The 6,000-nt window shown below is 44.2% G+C and overlaps 1 protein-coding gene across 5 annotated transcripts in view; it reads left to right on the forward strand.

Annotated features, from left to right (window-relative positions):
- Nucleotides 1–6,000, forward strand: part of grin2ba (glutamate receptor, ionotropic, N-methyl D-aspartate 2B, genome duplicate a) — a 104,008-nt gene that overhangs the window by 8,359 nt on the left and 89,649 nt on the right. The window lies entirely within an intron of this gene.

A 6,000-nucleotide genomic window follows, 5' to 3' on the forward strand; every position in this document is an offset into this window, starting at 1 on the left:
CTACAGGCATTGATCAGGCAATTAAAGGATTCTTTGATTGAGATTTTTGTGGCGTTTGTTTGTGTCAGCTGTGTTTGTGTGTTTGTTTGTGTGTGTGTGTGTGTGTGTGTGTGTGAAAGAGACGGATGGTGTGTTTTGATAAGATAAAAGAAGACATTACTCTCTCTCTGTGCTCCAGGACCAAATTACACACAGCAAACGTATTTGCCACAAGGGCCCGTGAGAAGACATTATCATATCAGCACATTCCATCATTTTCTCATACACTCGTCTCCTCATTCCTTTTTCATTTTTTTATTTAAATTGCGTATAAGTTGTACACAACCTTTTTTTGACCACCTCTCTCCCTTTCTTCCTCTCTCTACCTCTCCCTCCCTCCCTCCCTCCCTCCCTCCCTCCTCGTCTCTGCCCATGCACTATTAATCAGCCGTGACGTTTAAGAGACTCAGCCTCAGTGCAGAGGAGCAAGAGTGAGAAACTAAATATTTTTTGTGTGATAGGAGACGATGGTTGTCGGGTGGTGGTGGTGGCGGTGGTGGTGGTGGTGGGGGCTGTGTGGACCGTGTGTGAGCGCACTACAAATGCCTCCATTATACAGTCACTCCTGTTACTTGGAGCCTCAGCCAGCAGCCGGGCGACGGTGCAGTTTGGTAATGAAGTGCCTCGGCCTCGGCCTTCTGTCGTTAGCTGAAAGTCACACAGCTGCCGCGGCGAACGCTGACGCTGCACAGCTCCTACTATCGTCTTACGTCATACAACGTGACATCAATTAGCAGCGATGGTGAATCTCATTAAAGGACGCAGCCTCACCGCCATTGAAAAACAGTTACCGGTTATTATTCTGACTCCGATTAAGTTCCCTGCTCTTTCATAAACTGTTGAGAATGATGGTTAATATCAGAATAATAATGTGTCATGACTTTCTTTTTCTTTTTCAAAAGCTTTATCTCCCGCCCCTGTGTAACAAACCTTAATGTGATTTCGGCCGCTCATTACATCACCACAGCTCAGCTCCATTAATTAAGGGCAACACGGCTTTTCATTCAAATCCAATTAACAACAGACCCTCACTTCAACTCTGTCATCGTTCAGGCTCAACGCACAAAACTGGTCGAATATATCGAGGCTGCAATCTTTGAAATATGCTGTGAAATATTTTCCGATCACTTTCGTCCTGCAGAGCGTAATTAACAGCAGATTTCTGTATCGTAGCATAACAGTGAGATAAACGAGCACCTCTTTTCCTCCGATAGCCAGAATACTGATCGGCTTATTTTAGGATAATATTCGTAATTGACATTATTCTTCTTTTATGCTTTTTTTTTCTTTTTTATTGGAAGTCAAAGGAAGTTTTTGTTTCTCTCTTTGTTTTCCTTTGCGTTCCTAAATTAGAACAAATTCAGGAGCGTGGGAATTAGGAGGCATTTCTATGAAGAGAAGGAGAGGAGAGAAGAAACGAGGAAAGGAGGTGAAGAGAGGAAGTGTTTCTGGGGACATGGAGTGAAGAGAGAGAGAGAGAGAGAGAGCAGCTGTGTGTTTTCTCCGGGAGACGATAACTTCTGATGTTGTCTATTCTGTTTTGTCACCACATGCAAAATTACTCGGCAGAGTGCGGCCACGTCTCATTAATGCAACATCTCTGAAGTCTCACTTCAAGAAACTTTTCAGGCAAATTCATCCTGGCACGTTTCTCTCTGTGATGAATTCCAATCACATTGTTCAGCTCAGGCACAGCTGATGTTCAATCATCACGTAATTGAATCAACTCGTACGACGCAGAATCTCTCTCTGCTGAGCGACGCCATCGGTTCGTATCTATCAAGTTCTGGGCCGCAGGATCACATGTTCTTAGCTTGACCTGAAAGAACAGCGAGTATCTGCGTGGTGGCATTGATTGACTTGCAAAACAGCAGATCAATACGGCTCCACTCATCCTGGACTCCGCAGCGGAGCAGTAACATAAGTCACCTGGAAAACGGCCCGCAGATCCGATCATTAGCTGAGCGCTGCACTTCCAACATTTGCTTTGGTGGCATCTGTTCTTTTCTGGCTCGTCCTCAGATGCTGCTGTGAGGAGGCTCCAGGTGCTGTCACTGTTTGTGCTCCAGTTGTTGGATGGAGCCGATGCTCAGACAACGAGGCGATGAGCAGGAATTTAATCCACAGCTATTTTTTTTTTAAACTGTTATTTCTTTATTATTTGTGGAAGATCGTCAGCATGTACCTGTTCCAGCTTCTGAAACGCGAGGCTTTGTTTCACGTCGTTGTGAAGTGAATCTAGTTTAACAGAGACATCTGAAGACATCGTCCTTTATTCTGGGAGACGATGATTGGTCACGGTTTATGACTTTAATAGACCAGAAACCAGGGATGTGAATTCCGCTCAACACCGAACCTGTATCATCAGAAACTCTTATATCCTGTCGTCCTTCTAATTTGAAATCTGTGTGGCTCCTCTTTTTTTTTATCCTTTTCTTTATTGTAGCTTACGTTTGTTTACATTTGAAGTTTACCATCAAACATGCAGATTTACTGATTAGTTCTTGTCTGCATGTATCCATGGATAGGATGTGGATGTGGTGTTGGTCAGAGAGGAATCAGGATCAGGGTTTTCGGTTCCAGGAACATTTGAGATACGGAGCTTTTTAACTTTTTCCGTGATTTCTCAGAGAATTATTCAAGGATCTTGATGGGAAAAAAATCAGGCATGTTTATAGGATTGATATTTACGAGTGTGCAATTTGGAGCAGATCCAAACAAAAATCTGGATCTGGAGTGATTTTAAATGTGGTTTCATAAGAGGACTGGAGGTGGAGCATGAACTGAGTGACTTTCTACTTCATGCAGTATTTTTTATACTTGTGTGGATGCATTTCTCCATTATTGTGTTTTTGTGGGTGAGTGTTTGTGTTAACATGTGGCTCACAGTGTAAATTTGTATGTCTGCACGTATATATATATATCTGCACACAACACTTGAGTGCAAGCGTGCACAGGGACGTGAGCAGTTGCCTGGGTGAGCAGCCGTGCGCTCGACTTCAGCTGACTTGTTGTTTTCCGGCCTCATCAGGAGGCTGTGTTGTTGTTGAAGCGGATGAATGATTTGTTTTAGTGTGTGTATGCTACAGGTCAGCATCTTTTTACGCAGCCGCGATCGACTGGAAACACTCGCGCTCGTGCCTGGAGGACCAACAGTGCAGCGTGTCAGAGGGTTTTACTGTGATTGCAGCTGAATAATAAGAAATCAACACGTTTCTCCATCTGTACGCAATTTATTCTGTAATTTGTACTTCAGGTAAATCAGTTGGATCTGACTGTGTTGTTCAGTAGTGGCACAGACACTACATACTTTATATGTACACCAGAGCGACTTGCTGTTGTCATCCTTGATTTAACGGCAGCTGCTCGGATCCAGCGTCGGAAAAAATAACACTTGTGTCATAGTGCATGATTAATTTTATACCTACAGAATTTGATTAATGTCTTGTTGCATAGAAGCTGCGACTGAGTAATGCTACTTAAACTTATTTTTGTTCATCTCCGCTCCGCTAAGCTACATTTTTCTTTCCCATTATGAAAGCTGTGCTGGACAATAAATCAGTCTATACCATAAAAGGGATTGCTTTCCCTGATACCAGGAGTGAGCTACACCCCCCCCTGCAATGAGATTGGATGGCAGTGCATCATCAGCTGAGACACACGCACGCACGCACACACACAAAATCTCCAAAAGTCTGTTTGTGATGTTGCAAAGATGAAATGGTCAAGCATGGGCAGTGACCCTGGACCATCCCCTGAGTGCACTTTCTTCTGTGAGCGGAGCTGGAGATAACCCGGACACAAGGCATCGTCTCTTGGCTCTGCTGCTGCTGAAATGTCATAGCTAATGCTCACCTCGCTCCAGTGGCCCCGGCAACGCAAAGCATGCTCCGCGGCCTGCTCTCGCCCCTGCCCGCCGTCTCTCGCAGGCTCTCATGCTGCCTCCCACAGATTCTTCCTGTGACTCTTGTTTGCCAGGAGATAATATTAAAAGCTATTGATTGTTAAGGACAAATGCTCATTTGTTTAGCAGAAGAAGTCCCAATAGGGGGCCCAGGTCTCCCTAAGGGACCTCATTCACGTCCTGTCAAAATCTGTGATATGTGGCCGCTCGGTGGCAGCGAGCGAGGGAAATGGAGAGAGAGAGAGAGAGAGGGGAGGGTGGAGGGAAGAAGAGAGCAGTTCAGTCTGTCTTGTATAGAACCGAAAGATGGTGCAGACAAAAGGGAGAGAAGCGAGAATGTGATGTGAGCTATTGTAAAGCTACTGTACAAACATAATAGGTTTGTCAAAGTCTCTCTGATCAAACTCTCAGACTCTTGAAGACGATGCAGCTCTCATGCAGCTGTTTAACCTCACGTCTCACATTGATTTGTGACAACAAGAACCAGAGCGGCTGAAAACTGCTGAAAACGATGTCGATGTGAGATTGTTCATTTGTGAAAACTCCTGACAAACAAGAGACTTTGTACTTATGGATTAATTTCCCCGACACTTTCATTTGTGTCACTGTCTGAAAGAAACCTCTAGTTTAGTTTGAGGGATCTCTGAAGCTTTGGGCCACATCGTGATGCTGCATCAGCTGAAAATTAAAAAAACAAAACTGAAAAACTTTTGTTTCCAGGTGGTGACTTGTGCATTTCTTTGAGTCTTAGTTTGGTGAACCTGCAGCAATCGTCTCTGTTAACAGCTAACTGCATACGGATGAAGATAAATTAAAAAGCCGATGTTTAGTTGCAGGAATATTTCCTCGTAGCTAAAACTGACGACGAGAGCGATGAAAGCAAAACAGTTGCAGAACAGAAACCCCCTCAAAACGAGCTGAAGCAGAAGAAGCTGAGGGGAGCTGCTCGTTCAGGTGTCGCTCTGGTAGCGTCAGGGACCGTTTTCACTTTGTCACGTTGTTGACACATTATAAATCTGCTCTCCTGTCAGAATAATGAATATCGCGACTCGTATCGCTGTTTTTCAAACAGTCGTTTAAAGGTGCTAAACACCTTGGACCCGCGCTTCTGTGTTCTGTGGTAAACTGACAGGGTAACCAGGGGATCAGTGCACATTTCATTTATCATAAGCAGGGAGATGGGGTGGTGGTGGGTGACAGAGCAGTACGGTTAAAAGATGAGAGGGAAGCGGGGTGAGCACAAGAGTACGTGGAGGGGTGAGTCCAGGGGAGGGGGGGAGGGAAGGAGTGGATGTGTGGCAGCGATGGGATGGGGTGTAAATAACAGCAGCACTAGAGGAGGACTGGGTGTTAAATTAAACCTGAGCCCAAGAATGTGCCACCGCGAAAGATGAGACAATTAGAACAGACTCACACAGCCAGACACTGATAGCACCCTCATTAAGAATATGTGTGTGTGTGTGTGTGTGTGTGTCTGTGTGTTTTCAAATGTTCCTATTCTTTGTGGAAGTATCTTGTAACCGGTTGGTTTCTTCTCTTATAGGATTTTCATTGAATCCCATGAAAACACAATACATTTCAAAATGTCTAAAACGATATATATTTCTTTACTGGGCGGAGACATAACAAACGTCAGGTGACCCGAGCGAGACCCCAGGATATGTTGCAAATACGTGAGTGTGCACGTGGGAGCTCCGGGTCACTGAGATGCTCCATTAAACACATAGTTAACAATAAGTCAGTGGAGGGTGGAGAGGAGGCAATCAGCCTTAAAATGAAATGTCCCGTGTTTGTGGGACGTTTACAGACCATATTAATATCCAGGACTGAGCGCTCAACACAAGTATCAAGCTGCTCTGGATCTATATATCTTTATATATCCTTATTCAAAACAATTTACCCCGTGAGTCAAGTCAATTTAGTTTTGAAAGCATGTTTAAAGAAGGATAACCAACGTGTTGGACGGCTGAAATAGTGGAAATGCATAAAAAAGATCAAACAAACAGCAATAAATCCAACAAAATATACGAGTTAGAAACTGTTTTCAAAGCCGGAGA

This window comes from Paralichthys olivaceus, chromosome 5 (genome assembly GCF_024713975.1).
Source record: "Paralichthys olivaceus isolate ysfri-2021 chromosome 5, ASM2471397v2, whole genome shotgun sequence".
NCBI classification, from domain to species: Eukaryota; Metazoa; Chordata; class Actinopteri; order Pleuronectiformes; family Paralichthyidae; genus Paralichthys; species Paralichthys olivaceus.